The sequence below is a fragment of the Choloepus didactylus genome, chromosome 8, assembly GCF_015220235.1.
Source record: "Choloepus didactylus isolate mChoDid1 chromosome 8, mChoDid1.pri, whole genome shotgun sequence".
Taxonomy (NCBI): Eukaryota; Metazoa; Chordata; class Mammalia; order Pilosa; family Megalonychidae; genus Choloepus; species Choloepus didactylus.
Genome location: NC_051314.1, coordinates 9,781,080 through 9,800,772, shown reverse-complemented (window position 1 = coordinate 9,800,772; position 19,693 = coordinate 9,781,080). Strand labels below are relative to the sequence as shown.

The 19,693-nt window shown below is 42.6% G+C and overlaps 1 protein-coding gene and 1 pseudogene across 1 annotated transcript in view; both read right to left on the bottom strand.

Moving 5' to 3' along the window:
- The window catches only part of PACSIN2 (protein kinase C and casein kinase substrate in neurons 2), a 171,399-nt gene that overhangs the window by 130,448 nt on the left and 21,258 nt on the right, over positions 1–19,693 (bottom strand). The gene's annotated exons all lie outside the window — the stretch shown is intronic.
- Positions 3,430–4,635, bottom strand: LOC119543292 (annotated as a pseudogene).

Here is a 19,693-nt window from a genome sequence, read left to right as displayed (position 1 = left end):
TTTACTCTCTGATCCCTAAGCTTGTACAGTTTACAGTGAGAATTCCTACAAATAAAACAAAATTATCTCAATGCATTTATTTCCTTGGTTCAGATAAAAATAATATGAATATCAAGGGTTAAGTGTAGACATCTTTGTAAATATACAAAGGAGGAAGAAGGGGAAGTATTGATCTGTATTCAGATTTATTCTGCAACCTAGGTATAGTGAGAATAGTGCAACAATATCCTCATCTGTAAAATTTATAACATGGCCACTATTTGATATATGATATCAAATAAGATGACTATAATTTGTATCTGAAAATTAAATACTATTCTGAAACTTTAAAAAAAATAATAGAGGGGCATATAGGGGGAAAATATACCTATTGCAAACTAATTACAGTTAATAGTATTTTAACGTTCTTTCATCAACAGTAACAAATGTACTATACCAATACTATGAGTCAACAATGGAGAAGGGGTAGTTAGGAGTATGGGAGGATTTGAGTTTCCTTTTTCATGTCTGTATTTCTTTTCTGGAGCAATGAAAATGTTCTAAAAATTGAAAAAAAAAATTAATTGTGGAGATGGATGCACAGCTGTACTATGGTACTGGGGGCAATTGACTGTTTGTACACTTTTGATCTTTGGATATTTGTACGGTATGTAAACAATCTCAACAAATAAAAAACTTTTTAATTAAAAAAAAAAAAAAGGAAAAAAAATCATTTACAAAAACCAACTCCAGGTGGACTGAGGTCTTAATGGGAAAGCATAACTTTCAAATTGTTAAAAGAAAATACAAAGGAATATCTTTATGAATTCAAGGCAGAGAAGGATTTCCTTAAAAAGTCACAGAAAGTATCAACATCAAAGAAAAGATTAATATAGTCAACTACATAGAAATTAAAATGTCTATTTAACAAGAGACAACAAAATGAAAATTAAAAGATACACACAAACTTCTACACAATATCTGCAGTACACATAACCAATAAAATGGATTGGGATTCAGAATAAAGAAGCAACACAAGTCAGTAAGAAAAACAGAAACAACCCAAGAGAAAAATGGGAAAAGACTCAAGCAATCAGGCCTGCCAGCAAACTGTGAACTGCCAGCAGCCATGGGAGAAGATGCTCTTCCTCCTCAGTAACCAGAGAGCTAACGTTTGACACTCTCATGCCTTAACACTAAGAAGTGTGACAACAGCCAGTGCAGGGGAGGACGTGAGCAGTAGGAACGTGCAGACACAGCAAATGGGAGAGTGAACTGGTGCAGTCACTCGGGTGTGGCATTTCGGCATGTTGAGCATGTGGGACCCCATGAGATGGCGACTCCACCACTATCTTAGAGGAGTGGGTGCACACGTGCACATATGTACAGGAAACCTACAGAAAGAAGGTACACAGCCAAAGCATTCACAATCGCCAACAAATGGAAGCAACCCAAAATAAGCCAACAGAATGGGTAAACTGTAGCGTATGTACTCAAGGAAATACTCTTCAGATTTAAAAAATGCATGAGAAAAGCAAGTTGAAGATTAATTATGAAATATCTCATTTTAAAAGCTCACAAAGAAACATTGAATATATAATTTACAAATATATATATGTGTGTATAAGTATTCTTTTTTTAAAAAAAAATAGCAAAAAATTGATAACATATTCTGGAACACCTTTACCTCTGGCAGGAGGTGCCCACTAGAGCTTCCCTGCAGTGCACGAAGGCTTGGTTCTCAATCTGGGAGGCTGGCTCCAAGGCATTTACTACAACGCTTCAAACCTTACACATCTGTCATACATTGTTTTATATGAATGTTAAGTTATTTAATAACACATTTCTAAACCAGAAATAGATGAGAGAAAGACAGAAGGAAACAAATCCAGCATTCAACGAACACTGGGCCCGAAGCAGACCAATGCTGACATCGCCATGGCTTTCCAGACCAGTGGGGGGTGGGTCCCTCCAGGGTTCCCACCAGTTCAGGCCTTCCCTCTCTCATTTTGAGAACACTGGTGTGGAAAAGGAAGCAGGAGAGGGCAGGACGACGGGCACCTGCCATGCAAACCTATTTAACCCTCCACTGCTCTAGAAGGCGCACAGGGTTCCCAGGACTCCCTCATGAACTCTCCCCTGGCCATCTGGATGTGGCTTGTCACTTTAACACCCCCTTCCCCACCCAATCCCAGGAATTCATTCCCAATTCAGGCTGGGTGAAGCAGAAGCCAAACCCAAGGGAAACTGCAAGCCTTCAGGACACAGGCACCTGTTCCAGAGCAACAGAAGAGAAACTCAAAGCTAGCCCAGACCCAACAGGCACTGCCAGGGCCACTGCTGTGGACGCCTCTTCCCCACAAACCTGTCAAGTCCACAGTGTCATCTGGGGGCTCACAGATGCGGGCTAAAGCACTGAACACAGGCCTCCTGTCATGCCTGGATGTTCGCTGCTGGGTTTTGGTAAATATTTCTATATTTATGTAGGTTCCTTCTACCATGACTATATTACGTATATTTTTATTAGGTTGAGCTGCTGGATTTTATTCTATGCCTTTTAAACATCCATTGACACAGTCACATGGGTTTCCTTTTTAATTTGATGCAGTGAAATGTTAGATGTAACACTAATTGAGCACTTCTTACGCACCAAGCACAATGTAACCACTTACATGAATTATCTTATTTAGTCCTTACAGCACCCTGTTATACAGTGCTACTACTCTTGTCCTGCCAGTTTTGTTTTTTTTTTGTTTGTTTGTTTTTTGTTTTTTTTCCATTGAAAGTCATTTATTTCTCTGGTGTAAGTGAGCAAGGTCACTACCACATTGACCTCTTTTCTAAAACAATGTAAATAACAATGTCTACACATCTTAAATTTGGTAGGTTACAAAAGTAAGAATGCAATCATTTTTCGATGCAACAGGAAAATAAATTTAAAAAAATTAAATACTTTAACCCAACATTTGGTATTGATAAATCAGTAGCGTCAACTTCATATACGAAGGACAGAATGGTCTGGTTTTTAAAAATTCCTCAATGTGTCATGTTATTTGGGTTAAAAATATTTAGAATATTAAGTATTCCTTTTTGCTTCAAGGAACACAATACAATCATCAGCAAGCTGCTATTGTAACTCACTTTCAGCTGGGGTAAAGTGACCATTTTTTGGTCCATAGCACAAGTTACATATCTCACACTTCTGTCAAACTGAAACCTTATACAATTTCAGGATTAAAACCTACAATACTCACTGACTAAGTTGTCAGTCCCCCACAGCTTTTTAGAAAAATATCTACATTTGTCCTTATGGAGTCAAAATGTTACACCATCAATTTGTTCAAAAAAAGAAAAGAAAAGAAAGATACACATTCACACTGTGAAGTTATTAGGAAAATACTCTTGCAAATAAACTTTATAAAGATAAAATACACTTCAAAAGTATGTGGGTTTTTTTTTTTTTACAATAGTTTATAAAGTGCAGAGAAATTCTAAGTAAAGGGAAAAACTACTCCCTATAACAATATAACAATAGTTTAATTACAGCAGCCTTTGCATAGCAATACTTAGAGGAAGTTGGACACTTCAGTTTCCTCAGGAAGAGAAGGATGGAAGAGGATCTTCTAAATCAGATTTTTTTTTTGGCCATTAATCTGCTTTCTTCAGGAATGTTAACAGATGTCAAATCTCCATTAAGTGTATTTCTTGAACAGTGAACAGGTCTATCTGGGTCTTCAAGTGGAATATCATTACAAGAGTCTGTATCTGAGTAGGTTCTTCGGCGTCGCTGGGATAATCAGTGATGTGTAGATCCTGGTTCTTTTATAGAGTGGCTACCCCTCTCTGAACTGCAAGAACCAGGGTGGCTGACAGAACGCTTCATCATTTGAACAGGAGAAGGTGACACAGGAGAAACTAAGGGATCTGGATGGGACAGCTGAAACATCTCAGGTTTAAACTCGGCATTTGCTATCTTCACACATTCCTCAAGTGTTGTGATGAAGGTATTACAGGTGGCACTAAGCAAAGAAGAGGCTTCATTCATGTTCTCCACGCTGGAAGATGAATGCCTCTCATCATGGTGAACAAACTCTTGGATTGTATGAACTTGTTGCATTAGGAGGTCACAGTAGAGGCGGAGTTCAGACATTTTGGTTTTCAGAGATTCACTGGTTTCACTTATTTCTTTTTCTTTTTTAGTCCTAGTATCAGTCAAACAGGCTTTGGAGCTCCCCAGAGCAACCAGCCACCTCTGTCTTTCAGCCGCATTCACTGCTTTCATGTAGAAATGCTGCTCTCCTGGAATGATTAATTCCATTCTTGTGTTGTCTGCTGAATGGACTTTAATTTCACAAACTGCCATCTTTATACTTCCTTTGCTCCCTTTGCAAACATCATCCTGTGAATCATAGTAGGACAGGATTCCATTATCTAAAACAAACCAACGAGGCTGCCAACCTGTGAGATAGTTGGTCCACTTGTACAGAATCCCCTCCATGCTTCAGAGCCCGGCGCCGCGCATCCTCCTTACCCGGCTCCGGGCCGCGGTGATGACGAAGGCGCAGACCCTAGGCCAGCCCTTCCAGACCGGCCCAGGTCCCTCCCCGGGCGCCCCCGGCCGGCACCAAGCCGCCCTCAGTCCACGCTCGCCGCCGGGATGTGGCGGCCCTTAGAGGACGGGACAGCGGGCGCCGCGTGGAGCTCGGGGGCTGCTAGATGCGGGCTCAGGCATCTCCGAGCGAGCCGCGGCGACTCCAACGCGGCCGAAGCCGGCCTCCAGCTCGCGTGTCCGCACCCCGGCGTCCCCTCCTCCTCGCCTACCTTCCTTCCTCCCCGGCTCCCCGTTTGTCTTCCTTGTCCTGCCAGTTTTACAGGTGAGGAGATGAGACTCAGGCAGATTAAATAAATTGGCCAAAGTCATAGCATGAGCAGACGGCAGGGCTTGGATGCAACCCTGCTCCAAACCCTGAGCCAGAACTTCTCCAGCCAACACAGCTCATAGCAGGCTCTCCTTGCACTAATGGAGTAAGCCTTGCTTGGCCATGGAGATAATAAACTAGAATTCTCAACTTCCTACTTTATCTGAAATAAATACATTTAGAAATTTATTTAGAAATGTTCCAAATTATATAAGCATAGATAATGCATACAAACATACACACACACACATAGGTACATACATATGAAATTGGTCTATTGCTCTCTCTAGACCATGGGTGGAACAGGAAACCCAGTTACTATAAAGAAACAGATAAACATCTTTGATTATGTAAAATGTTAAAAAAAATTTTTTAGCAAAATAGCTAAACAGCCCTGCCCCAAATAAGATGGCATAGTGGAATGCTTCAGGGCTCTATCTTCCCACAAGAGCTTTGAACAAGAACAAGTAGCAGAAACATCTTTCTCAAAGCTACAGAAAACAGATGAAGGACTGCAGTAATGAGGCGAGCACCTAAATAAGAAAAAGGCTACTTAAAAGCAGCAGGATCTCCTAATGCCCTGGCCGGCCCCTCCCTACTCCTCAGCGGCTCAGTACAGACCTGGAGCTTGCTCCCGTTCTGGAGGAAGCAGAGTAACCCTCCTGCATCTGCTGGAAGCATGTGTATCTGGCCCAGTCTGTCTGGGGGAAGCCTGAGGCACTCATTGTCCCAGAACTTGCCCTGCATGTAGCAGGCAGCTCACCGAGTTCTCTGCCATGGGAGAGTACCCAAGTCATGCTGCTTGGAGCAAGGGACTGATGGCTGCAGGACACACCATGAAATGCCAGCACGGTGAGAAAGTGATTTCCTAGGGAAGAGGAACATTGTGTTGGTGTAAGTGGGGGAATACCTAGAGCCACATGAACATGCTCAAGTCAAGAAACATGTGCAGAAAGGATCAGGGTGGCCCTACACTTTGGCCTGGTGCTATTCTCCAAACTCATTGTACAGATAAACCCTTAAGGAGAGCACTCACATGCAAAGACTGCGAAAAGTGTTTTCTTTTCCCCCTTTGTGTTGTTGTTGTTAGGTTGTGGCATTCAAGGAATGTCATAACACTAGCTGGATACAAATTTAAGGAACAGACACCTCAGAGTCTAAATTCCAGCAATAATACATTAAAATATGGAACTGTCCAGGTGTCAACAAAAGATTACAAAATATACCAAAAAACAGGAAGCAATGGCCCAGGCAAAGGAGAACATTAAAGCATCAGAAACCATCAATAAGGAAGACAAGACCTGTAAATTCCAGGCAAAGGTTTTTTTTTTTAAATGATCCTAAATATGTTCAAAGAGCTAAAGAAAATATAGACAAAGAACTAAAGGAAATCAGGAAAACGATAGATGTACACACAGAGAATATCAATGCAGAGATGGAAATTCTGAAAAGGAATCAGAGCTGAAGATCAGAGAAACCGAAATTTAGAATTCCTACAGGGATTCAATAGCAGATTGGAGCTGGTAGATGAAAGAATCAGTGAACTTGAAGGTAAGACAATGTCAATTATCCAGTCTGAGGAGCAGAAGGAAAAAGGAATGAACAGAGCCTCAGAAACCTGTGGGAAACCATCAAACATACCAACGTACACATCGTGGGACTCCCACAAGGAGAAGAAAGAGAAAGGAGCAGAGAGAATATTCAAAGAAATAATGGCTGAAAACTTTCCAAATTTCACAAAAGACATGAATATATGCATCCAAGACACTCAACAAACTCCAAACAGGATAAATCCAAATAGACTCACACTACAACACAGTATAATCAAACTGTTGAATGCCAAAGATAAAGAGATTTCTAAAAGCCACAGGGGAGAAGCAATGGGTCACATACAAAGGAGCCTTAATAAGATTAAGTGCTGATTTCTCATCAGAAACCATGGAGGCAAGAAGGCTGTAGGATAACATTTTAAATGCTGAAAACAAAAAAAAATTGTTGCTGACCAATAAGTCTATATCCAGCAAAACTGTAATTCGAAAATGAGAGAAAGATTAACATGTTTCCAGATAAACAAAAACTGAAAGCATCCATCTCCACTAGACTGGCCTTGCCAGGGGTGCTAAAGAGAGTTCTGCAGGTTAAAAGGAAAGGACACTAGACAATAGATCGAAGCTGCATGAAGAAATAGATCTCTGGTAAAGATTATGGCATGGATAAATATATATGCCAATACTATTGTATTAGTGGTTTTCAACTCCACTTTCTACTTCCTACAGGATCTAAAAGGCAAATGCATAAAATGTAATGACAAATCAGTGTATAAACATGTCATTTGTAACAACAGCATAAAGGTACACATGGAGAGCAGTCAAACTTCATAGTTTGTGTACATTATTGAAGTTAAGTTGATATCCAAGTAAATGAGATTGTCATAGATTTAGGATGTTAAATTTAAGCTCCAGAGTAACTAAAAAGAAAATACTAGAGAATATGCAAGCTCACAGAGAACAGAGTACAGGTTGCCGGGGGTGGGGGGGGGGGCAGGGGGAACGGGGAGCTAATGCATAATAGGTCTAGGGTTTCTGTTTGGGGAGAGGGGAATAGTAATCGAAGGTGGTGAGGGTGCCACAATATTGTGGATGTGATTAATCCCCCTGAACAGTATGTTTGGGAGTGGTTGAGATGGGAAAGTTTATGTTGTATATATGTTCCCATAATTAAAAAAAAGGAAGGAAGAGCAACTAAAGAGACAACTACAATTAAATGCAATACATGATCCTGGGTGAGACCTAACAAGGGAGGAGAAAAAGCTCCGAGAGACCTGTGATGGTTAGGTTTATGTGTCAAACATGGCCAAGTGATGATGGCCAGGTGTCTGGTCAAGCAAGCACTGTCCTAACCATTACTGCAAGGACATTTGTGGCTGGTTAATGAACCAGAGGGCTGGTTTATTAAATCATCAATCAATTGGCTGCAGCTGTGACTGACAAAGGGTATGTCTTTCACAAAGAGAGAATTCAATCAGCTGGATTTAATCCAATCGGTTGAAGACTTAAGGAAGAGTGAGAGAGAGGACCTTCATTTCTTCAGCTAGCCAATGAAGCGTTTCCTGAGGAGTTCATCAAACACCTTCATCAGAGTTACCAGTTCACTGCCTGCCCTACGGAATTTGGACTCATGCATTCCCACAGTTGCATGAGACACTTTTATAAAATCTTATATTTACAGATATATCTTGTTGATCCTGTTTCCCTAGAGAACCCTAACTAATATAGGACCTTACTGGGACATATGCAAAACTGGAATACAGACTCTAAGCTTTATATCAATGTTAAATTTCTTGAACTTGATTTACTGCACTTAAGGTGGCTACATATAAGTGAATATTCTTGTTTTTAGGAAATGTACATGGCAGCAATAGTGTTCAAGGAGCACGATGCATATGACCTACAGCTCAAGTATTCCAGAAATGGAATGATGGATGGATGGATGGATGGATGGATGGATGACATATAGACAGACAGGAAGGAAGGGAAGGAAGGGAAGGGAGGGTAGGAGGGAGGAAAGTGGCTAACAGGACAAAATATTAAAATTGGCAGATCTGGGAATCTGGGGGACTGGAGTTATGTTAAGAGTTCTCCAAATGGGGTCTGTATTATTTTTGTAACTGTCCTATAAATTTGAAAGTATTTCAAAGTAAAAAGTTAAAACAAAAAGACATCTAAACAAAATTAAAAACTATAGAAATAATAGCCAGGGGAAATATTTACAATACACATGACAAAAGATTTATAGCCTAATGGACAATGAACTTCTAAAAACTGAAAAGTAAAACAATCCAATTGGAAAATATATAGATATGGATACAGAATTCATAGAATTATGAACACAGAATATGGACATAGATATCTATGGATATAGAATTCATAGAAGATGAACTACAAACCAACAAACACCTGAAAGGATACTCAGGGTAACAGAAATCAAAGCCAACAATAGAATACTATTTTCATCCAGCAAACAACAATATCCAGTGTGGGCAGAAAACCCAGAGGAGGGCGCACTCATACACTGTCAGTGCAAGACTGGCTTCCAACAAGGCTGAAACAATTCAATCCATCTTAACCACTGAAAGCTACTGAGCTGGAGAGAGAGCCAGAGAACAACATTCATTCATTCATTCAACAATGAGCACCTCTGGCATGCCTATGACATGCCAAGTACTTTTTTAGATCTCTAGTCTCAGAGATCTTAAATTCAGGAATACATAGGCAAATAGGAAGTGAAACAGGGAAAAAGGGAAGGTGCTGAGTGATGCCTACACTATGTTCCTCCTTTTTTTTTAGAATGTGTATTTATGTTTGTGAGAGCCACAGAAAGGTGTGGAAGGCTCTGCTACACAAAAGCAGTCAACACTGATTCATCTCAAGAGAATTGGGGCTGGGGTGAAGGGGAGAAGAGATTCCCACCTTGCTTATTACACATCTTTTTGTTTCACTTGGTAGTAACATGCAATCACTTCTAACTTTGAGAACTCTAATAAAGAATATTGCAAACAGCTTTTATTTACATGCCAGGAAACAAAAGCACATGAGCCACATGGAGTTGATGGCAGAGCCAAGAACCTGCCCTACCCAAGCTGGCTGACTGCAAAGTGAAGCTCTCTGCTCCCAGATGACAACCTACTCCTCTCTAGAGCTCACACACCCACAGCAGGCAGAAGACTCCCAGGCTCCTACTGAGAATAAGTTCCCAGAGGCAGCTAGGCAACATTTCTTGACTTCCTTTAATCACAACATCCCTTGAGTTCCTACAATGATGTGCTATGCCTTTAGCCTACAGAAGTTCCAGCGCACTCATTTGAGGTGCAGTACAAAAATGCGCTGTCATCCTGGATGTATCCTGGTCCTTGGTTAACATGCTACCCCACTCCACGGGTGCTTTACAGAGCATTTCTGGCAAACTGCATTCCAACTTGGTTTGGGGGATCCTCCACCCCGTGGAGACAGTCCTCCCTCCCTTGACTCCTCTTCAGGTTTCCTCCAAGAATGAAGCCACTCTCCAACACCTTCCAGAAATGGCTTTTATGCTTAGGTTAGCTTATGGCCCAAACCCTGAGTGGTCCACTGTATTCTGACTAAAAGGAATGGCATCCCTCTTGGCAATCCCCCCGCAGTAGAGCATAGATAACAGGCTATTAGGAAGCTTTGTCACCTAGGAAAAACAGCCCATGCCTCTACAAAGGATAGAGACCTAGCAACTTCAAAATCACTTCAGAATGTTCTCACCCCTGCCCAAGGTCCAATAATAGTTACGTCTGTTTACATCTTTATCTACAGAAAAATATTCAACCAAACACAGAAAGAAATTAATAATCCAGGTCAAATACCAACTTCTCCACGAATTCTCTGATCCTTTCCTGCTGGAAGTATGTGCTCTCTCTTAAAGCACCTGCCACTTGCTAACCAGTGTTGCAGTCACTTAAACATAGACCTTGCCCCCACTAGGATAGAAGCTTCCTAAGAATAGAATGCCAGTCTAACTTACCAATGGACTGCTCTCAGCATACTAACCACATACAGCAGACAGACCCAGACATGACTGCTCCCGCCTGCTATCCAGTGTGCTGAACAAGTGTGTGCTCCTAAACCTGTTTATGCCAAATACACTAGTCAGTGTAAAATGCACACACACATGTGTGTGCTTAACTACATAAACCTATGAAATAAGCATACAGTTGTTTCTATGAAAATAAGTTGCAAAAAAAAAAAAGCACATTAGATGTGTATAAGACAAGTATAAAGAAAGGATGGAGGGAAAATTTGTAAAAATCTAGGATTCTACTCTCAGGTTGTTTCACACATCTAAGTTCTCAATTCTCTTTAAACAAAATCCAGACAGCTAAGATAATAAATTATGGGTGTGGTTTATGCAGGAAAACAACTGACAACTATGATCAGCAGATCAAAGTCAAAGAAAAGGTCAACAGAAGACTGGCACATGAGAATGCACCATTTTTTAATGCCTAAACTAAGTTATCTTTTTTTATTATGAGTGTTTGCTTTATCAACTTCTTTGGCCGGTCCCATGAGACACAAGGCCCAGCTATACAACCAAATGCTGAGAGACCTGGTCAGATGCCACGTCAGGTACTGGGGATGCTCTGCCTTGCGGAGGACAGTCTGGAAAATGAGCACAGGTAAGCCTGGGCTGGAGGTGCTACACACAAGCCATGGGGCACAGCACTTAGCACGGCACTGCAGCATTCTTCCCCAGTCAGTGACAACAGAACGGCTATATAATCTGTTCAAGAGCAGGAACCAATTAATAAGAGTACATAATTCAAAATTATCGATTTCCAGGCTCAAAGAAAAGCCCCAAGCCTGCACTTCCCCGAAGGTACCCTTACTTGGATATGGTCACCTAATTAAACTGCTCCCACCTCGCACGCACCATCCCACCAAACAAATCTGGAGATGAAGTGAAAGGAAAGGAAGTACAGCGACTGCCTTCAAGGGGGGAAACTGCTCCTTTAGTCAGTGCCCAGGACATTCGGGAATCAGGAACAAAGTAAACCAGAGAAAATTGAAATTGAATTTCTCTTACCTCACTTGTGCCAAAAGGTTGTGAAGCTGGGGCCTATTTGATCGTTACAGATTAATTTAGCCCCAAGGAAGTCAAAGGTATTCTGATGTGACCATCACAAAGAAAGGCGGGTCTGCCCCTTCCCAGTGGCATATCACTACCACCACCACCATCAGAACAAGATGAGATTTCAAAGCCAAGGAGTTCCCACTACTCCAAAAGGGGCAACTACTTGTCCCTAAAAAGCAAGATGGGGATGGGGATGGGGTGTGGAAAACGAAAGTGAAGCTGGTACTTAATTTTTCTTATTCTAAATTAAACCCTAGAGACAGACATATGTTGGCTTGTTTGCTCTGTTTGGTAACCAAAGGTCAGGAAAGCTGGCTGCTCCTTATGAAAAATGGTATCAGGAAGCATCAGGGAAGGGACCAGCATGGCCTCAAAGAGGCCCCCTCCTCTTTCACTGCACACCTCTCGGGACAGGGTGCTCCCCCCAGAGGCTGGCTGGCTCCCCCCAGGCAGCTCCTGGGTTCACTGGGGCCAGCAGGGCACACTCAGAGGCTCCACTGTGGCCCCAGCCTCCAACAATCTGCCCCTCTCAATACCCTCGGGCAGCCTCCCTGCTCCCCCTCCCACTCAGCAGGAACCCCCATTTCACCTTCCCCCACATTCAGACCCAGTCCCAGGGCTCAGCAGGGGAACCCTTTACTAACAAGCACCCACCTTCCCCCCACCCCCCTGCCCTCACCCTCCACCCCTGCTCCCACCACCATCCCTGCCCACCAGTGCCAGCTGGGAACATAATTTCATTAGGTTAACACTTGAAAACATAAAGAAAACACTAAAATAAACATCCCCCTCCCTCTGCACACACACACATATCTGTCATCAGCTGCTTTTTAATCTTTTGTCTGCCTCTTCAGCACATTACATTCCAGGGGAAAGAGGGAAGTTTTAAAAAGTCCTTGAACTCCTGACAAGTGTCCCCACCCCGACCCCACCCAGGAATCACTGTGCAAAACCCAGATTCTTACCCAGACTCCACAGTCACATCACCAGAAGTGATTCTACCCACCACCCCAAGCCCTCTCCTCACTGGCTGCTGGACTGACGTCCGTTATACATCCATTATAGGGGGCCACTGGCCCACCTGTCCTTACCCCACACTGTCATGGAAAGTTCCAGTACAAATGACACATCACAGTCATCTTGTCTGAGCACAGGGGTCTGGTCCACCAAGAATGTCCAAAATGCGCAAAAGCACACACACACAAAAATAAGTCAGGAGGCTTGAACTTTAATTTCAAAATCAACAAACTTTAATTTCAAAATCAACAAATACCTTGCAACCTCAAGTTGATTTCTCTTTTCCCCCATTAATACGGAAACTCAGCATTAGACATGGGAGAAAAATGAGAAAACAGGAGCTACACTGGGAGATTGAAAAGAGGGAAATGATAGCTACCAAAGCAGAACTTTCCCAGGGAAGAGGGAAAAGCAAGCCAAACTAAGAAAAGGACGCCACACTTGTGAGCCACAAAGCTGGGGACCTGGAAGCAGCTGGCACAGTGGCAAGCAGCCTGGCGTCCAGAAAAAGAGCAGAGGCCATGCACTGCAGAGGAGGCAAGCCCAGGGCAAAACGGCAGGAACCTGGCCGAGAAAGTCAAACGCGGAGAGGAGAGGGCCTTGGCTCCCCACTCCCCATGCCCCACAATCAGTCCTCGAGGCCAGCCCATCCTGACACCTCCTTCCAGCCTGGCTACCCCCACACCCCACAGCCTGGCTCAAACCCCTCGACTGAGCCCTGACTCTGCTCCGTGGTGGTGGGGGTCTAAGGGAGGAATGGGATAGCACACACTGACCCCTACGTGGGAACACAATGACCTCAGAGAACGAAGGCAGGTGGGAGCCACGTGAGACAGCCGGGTCAGGGAAGGTACCACGAGGAGGGGCTTTGCGGCTATGGCCTGAAGGAGGAGGAGGAGCCAGCCAAGCAAAGACAGCCCCCCAACCCCGCAGCCAGTGGGAACTCCATGTGAAATGACCCTAAGAAGGGGCAGCAGTTATGACATCAAACATCTCATCTCTGCCCTTTTTTAATCCATTCTAGAAAAACATTGCTGAAACCCAGATCTGATCCTGGCTTACTTTGCCTGAAAATCTTTTTTGATTCCCACTGCCTATATAATAGGCCAAGAGCCAAACTTCTTGGGTGAATTTTATTATATGTAAATTATACAAACCTACATCTACATATAAATATGTATGTATCTATGCGTGTGTGTGTGTGTGTGTGTGTGTGTGTGTGTGTGTGTATCTCCACCTCCTCCGCGAAGGCTTCCTTGACTAACACCTGCCTTGCTACCCACAGCAAGCTCTCCCTTCAGATCATGTGGACCCCTAATACTCAGTTAATGAGAAAGACACCTCCGATGGCTGTACACACACCCACCCAGACCAAGACAGAGCTCAGCACACACTGCTGTTCAGACGAGCACAGGACAGGGTCTCCTCCTTCAACAACCAGACAGCACCACTGACAACCCCAATGAGGATCCTGTCCCAGGCTGCTTTAGCTGCCCTCTCTGGCCTGGCAAGGATCAGTGGCTCTCCGGGAGAAAAAGGGCTGTACCAAAAAGATCAAGAGTGTCACCCTATCAGCCCCGTGGTTTTGTGGACATACAGAGATAGACGTGGGTTCAAATCCTAGCTGGGTGAACTTGAACAATTTATTTTCATGACCTCTCTGAGCCTCTATTTTCTTTATATGGAAAAAGGAGAATGACAGTGCAGATGATGGGCGTAATGTAACTGCCGTAGGGGAAGTACTAAATTCTGAGTGCTACCACTATGACATGGGCTGGTGTCTTCCCACAGAGAAGAATTCCATTCTTGAGCCCGCAACTACACCCTAACCACAGCCCCCTCTTCCCCTGGGGGGCCTCACAGGCCCCCAATCATGGTGGTCAGATCGTCCACTCTCAGTTCAGGAACAACCACCACACAAACACATAGACGCATACACAGTTCAGAAGAACACTGGTTCATTCACTCATTACTTTAAGGCGCCTGAGAGTCACATCTAAAAATATCCATTTCTAAAGAACATTAGAAGAAAAACAAGAATGGACAAATAAAACGTGGTATATACATAAAATGGAACATGATTTAGCAGTAAGAAGGAATGAGGTCCTGAAGCACACGACGACATGGATGAAACTTGAGGACGTTATGTTGAGTGAAATAAATCAGAACCAAAAGGATAAATATTGTATATCTCACTAATACGAATTATATGTAAACTCATAGACATAAAATCTAGAATACAGGTTACCAGGAGATAGAATGAGGTTAGAGAATGGGGAGCAGTTTTTTAATATCTACAGAATTTTTAACTAGGTTGAACTTAATCATTTGGAGATGGATAGAGGTGACGGTAGCACATTATTGTGAGTATAATTAACAGTGCAGAATTGTGAGTGAATACAGTGGAAAGGGGTAGTTTAGAGTCACGTATGTCACCAGAAGGAAAGAGGTTAAACCATGGCAATGTATAACACAGTGAATCTTGTGGTGGATGGGGACTGTAATTATTCAAATACTAAAAAGTTCTTTCATGAACTACAACAAATGTATGACACTATTACAAGGAGTCAATAATAAGAGTGTTATATGGGGGAAAATGTACCTATTGTAAACTGTGGACTATAGTAAACAATATCTTCTTTCACGAACAGTAATAAATGTACCACATCAATACTAGGGGTCAATATTGGGGGGGACAAAGGGCATGGGATATTTTGGGTTTTCTTTTTTCTTTTTATTTCTTTTTTTGGAGTAATGAAAATGTTCTAAAATTGATTATGGTGATGAAGGCACAACTATGTGATGATAATGTGAGCTACTGATTATATAATATACTTTGGATGGAATGTATGGTGTGTAAGTATATCTCAATAAAATTGTATTTAAAATATATATATATAATTTAGGAATTAGGAGCGTCCTGGGCACTGGGACATCAGGGACTCTGAATGCCTATCACTCACGGCTGCTGCCAAGGCCCCAATGTTGAGATGAACAGGTTAGAGAGAGCCCAGGGAGGACCCTTACCTGGAGGCAGGTACGGCCAAGAGCTGGAAAGGACCACAATCAAATAAAACCTGAACTTATTTTCATGCAGATACAGCTCAACATCCTATTTCTTCTCCCTCCTTCCTGGCTCCACCAAAAAAGTGGGCAGGTGAGATTATTTCCTTCCTCCTAGTTAATTAAAGGGAAAAATACATTAGGCAGTGAACTAAAAATTAGTCACTGAACTAAAAATTGAGCTCAATGGTTCAAATGCTAGCAGCCCATAAAAGGCCAGCCTCAAGGTTCATTGGCCAAAAGTCTAAACTAATCCTTGAACCAGGGCAGCTGGAGTAAAATCATGTAGGAAGGCAGACTCGCGTGAACTCTAAATAGTTAACATTTCTCACCAAACTGCCTTCTCTTTCAAAAGGAAATGCTGAACTACACTTGATCCATTCTACTCCAAGTTGGCCCCCACTTTCCAAAGAAAAATTTTCAAAAACTCAAGTTATTTATTGAGTTTACCATACACATTACAATTGTGTCACATGGTAACATTTGGGAAAAATATACAGACACTTACATCCATGATCTAAAAGATGGTCAAAGAAATGGTATGTTTCTTAACACAATAGAAAACTCATTCTCGTTACTGAGAAAAAATAATCAATGTAAACCTAGTTCAGAGTTTACAGGAATCACTGAAAGCTGCTTTCTAAATGCCTTCAATGTCTGCAGGGTCAGTGCTACCACCCCAGAGGGCAGCCGGAAGCATCTGCCTATTGATCACAAACCAACAGGTTTTGCTAAGGAATGTAAGCAGAGCTTCTTACTCAAAGAATCATGGAGTCTTAGAGCTAGAAAGTCCCTGTATATCCATGCACACAATATTCATTCCACAAGTGCCTGCCTAAAAAGAGCTGTCGATTCCAGTATGACTGACAGTCCCTGCCCTCTGCTTCACCTTGTCCTAGCCCGGCAGAAGACAGTCAGTCAATCACACCTATGTGAGAAGAACTGGGATGGTGTAGACCATGCATTCTGCAGGCCCAAGGGCAGAACACCTAGGGGGAGGTGAAACTAGAGTTGGGTTCTGAAAGATAAGCAGGAGTTCAGCAGGCAACAACGGGAAGAGTGTTCTCAGCAGGGGTTTACAGGATTTGTGAAAAGCACTGAGGAGGGACAGAAGCAAGAAGTTCAGGAGTGTGGTGAGAGATAAGGCTGAACAGGTTGGCAGGGACCAGGTCCCAGGTTTGGATCTTATCATGAAGGCAACAGGGAGACACTAAAGACTTGTAATCTGGTAACCAGGTAACAGAAATCAAGTGCACAGGCCAGAAGAAAAGGTCCACTGCTGTTAGGTGGTGGTGGTGGTGGCAGTGCTAGTGACGCTAGTACTAGCAGTAGTACCAGCAGTGTATGACTCAACACCAACTGCCCACAGGCCAAAAAGCAGGTCAAGACTTCACCACCTCCTTGATGCTGCTGTGTAACAGCACAGAGCAGAGGCTGCTCAGGACCCCTCTGTGACTCAAGGGAAAAGAATTAACACCCCGTCCACATCACAAAGGGGGCGGAGAGGGCTCATGCCCTGATGGAGGCAGGCCACACGGCGCCAGCCCAGGCCCCGTGGGGAAGGACCCCCACCCACCAGCCATGGAAGGTCTACTGTCCCCTCACCTCTCTGTCCCAGGCAGGCCTCCACAGTCACCTCTGGAAATGAGGCCTTGCCTGGAACCCACCAACCAGAAAGCCCTTTCAGAGACTGTCTAGGATCCCACCAGGCCTCCCCAGTCCCTTTCAAACGACTTCCCAGTGAAAGAGCCCCTCTGTCAAGGGGCTTAAGACTCACAGACGAAATAAAGAGAAAGTCAGGCTATGAGAGGCTGCTGAGAACAGTAAATGTTCAGGAGAGGGAAGAGACCTCTGTGCCTAGAACCATATTCCCAGACCTCTGGATTTTATTGACTACAAATCCTACCCTCCCCCCAAATTTGAGGGCCTTGTCAACAAATGGTGCTCAAGCGACTGGACACCCACCTACAAAAAAATAAAACAGCAATCCATACCTCATACCATATACAGAAATTAACTCAAAATGGATCTTAGACCTAAATATAAATCCTAAATTTATAAAATTCCAGAAGAAAATGAGAGAAAACATTTGTGACCTTCAAATAAGTAAAGATTTTAGATGTGACATCAACCATATAAGCTCAAACCATAAAGGAACAAAATGACTTCAAATTTTAAAACTCCTGCTCTTCAAAAGACACTGTTAACAGAATGAAAAGACAAGCTACAGAAAATAGTTGCAAAGCACATATTTGGTAAAGAATGTGAAACCAGAATATATGAAGAAATCTTGAAACTAATAAAACAAGCCAATTTTTTACAATGTGTGTACCAGTTTGAAACTGTTATGGACCCTAGAAGAGCCAAGATCTTTTAATCCAATCTTGTTGGATGGAACCTTCTGACTGAATGTTTCCATGGAGATGCGACTCACCCAACTGTGGGTGAAGCCTTTGATTAAATTATTTCCATGGAGGTATGGACCCCGCCCATTCAGGGTGGGTCTTGATTAGTTCACTGGAGTACTTAAGAGAGCTCAAGAGCCGACACAGATGCTGACGCTTGGAGATACTTAGAGACAGAGACAGAAGGACATTTGGAGATGCTAAGAGATGAAGACCAGAGTTTACCCTGGAGAAGCTGAGAGAGGCCTTCCAGATGCTTAGAGAGAAACGACCCAGGAGAACTAAGCAGAGAGCTGAGTGAAGCTAAGAGTGACAAAAGCCCAGAGACACAAGACCAACAGATGTCAGCCATGTGCCTTCCCAGCTAACAGAGGATTCCAGATGCCACTGGCCATTCAGTGAAGGTATCCTCTTGTTGATGCCTTAGTCTGGACATTTTTATGGCCTTAGAACTGTAAATTTGAAACTTAATAAATCCTCTTTACAAAAGCCAATCTATTTCTGGTATTTTGCATAACAGCAGCTTTAGCAAACCAGAACAATGTGCAAATGATTTGAATAGACACTTCAACAAAGAAGATATACAGATAGCAAATAAGCATATAAAAAGATACTCAACATCATTAGTAATTAGGGAAATGCAAATCAGAACCACAGTGAGATACCACTATACACCTCCCAGAAAGGCTAAACGAAAAGGACTACCAGGTGCCAGCAAGGGCATGAAAGAACCAGAACTCTCAGATACTGCTGGCGGGAATGAAATATGGTGCAGCTATTTGGAAAACAGTTTGGCAGTTTCTTAAAAGTTAAACGTACACCTACCATATGATTCAGCCATCCCATTCTAGGTTTTTATTCAAGAGAAATGAAAGTATATGTCCATACAAACACTTGTACACAAATGTTTACAGCACCTTTATTTATAAGAGTCCCAAATTATGAACAATCCAAATATCCATCAACAGGTGAGTGATAAACAAACTGTGGTCCTATCTATACAATGGTTAAAAAAGAATGAACTACCGATACATGCCATACTACGGATGAATCTCAAAATAACTTTATTAAGTGAAAGAAACCAGACTAAAAAGTTACATAATGGAGGCTTCCATTTATATGCAATTTTAGAAAATGCAAACTAATTTACAATGACAGAAAGCAGACCAGTGGTTGCCGAGCAGCAGGGAGGGCAGGAGGCAGGGATGACCAGGTGCACCAGGAAACTTTTGGAGGTGATGGATCTGCTCATTATCGTGTTTAGGTGATACTTCAATGGTGCGTTCACATGTCAAGACTTATCAAACTGTACACATTAAATATGTGCAAATGATTGCATGTTAATTACAACTCAATAAGCTGTTTTTAAATTTGGGGGGAAAATACCATAAGACTGTCAATTTTATATTCTGTCAAGAGAGGATACTCTTAAAAACAACTACCAGCTATTACCACCAGTATTTCCTAAAACAGAAAGGACATTTTAAAACTGAAAGGTACAAAGGGCACAATTTTACATGATAAGAGAGCCTTCCCAAGAAAGGACAGTTGCTAGCCTTACACCTATAAAAACTCCACTGGGTTATTTTTTCTCCTGCTGGTGAGAACACCATTTCAGACACGCTTCAGTGGCCTGCCGGGCTGGGACGCCCCTGA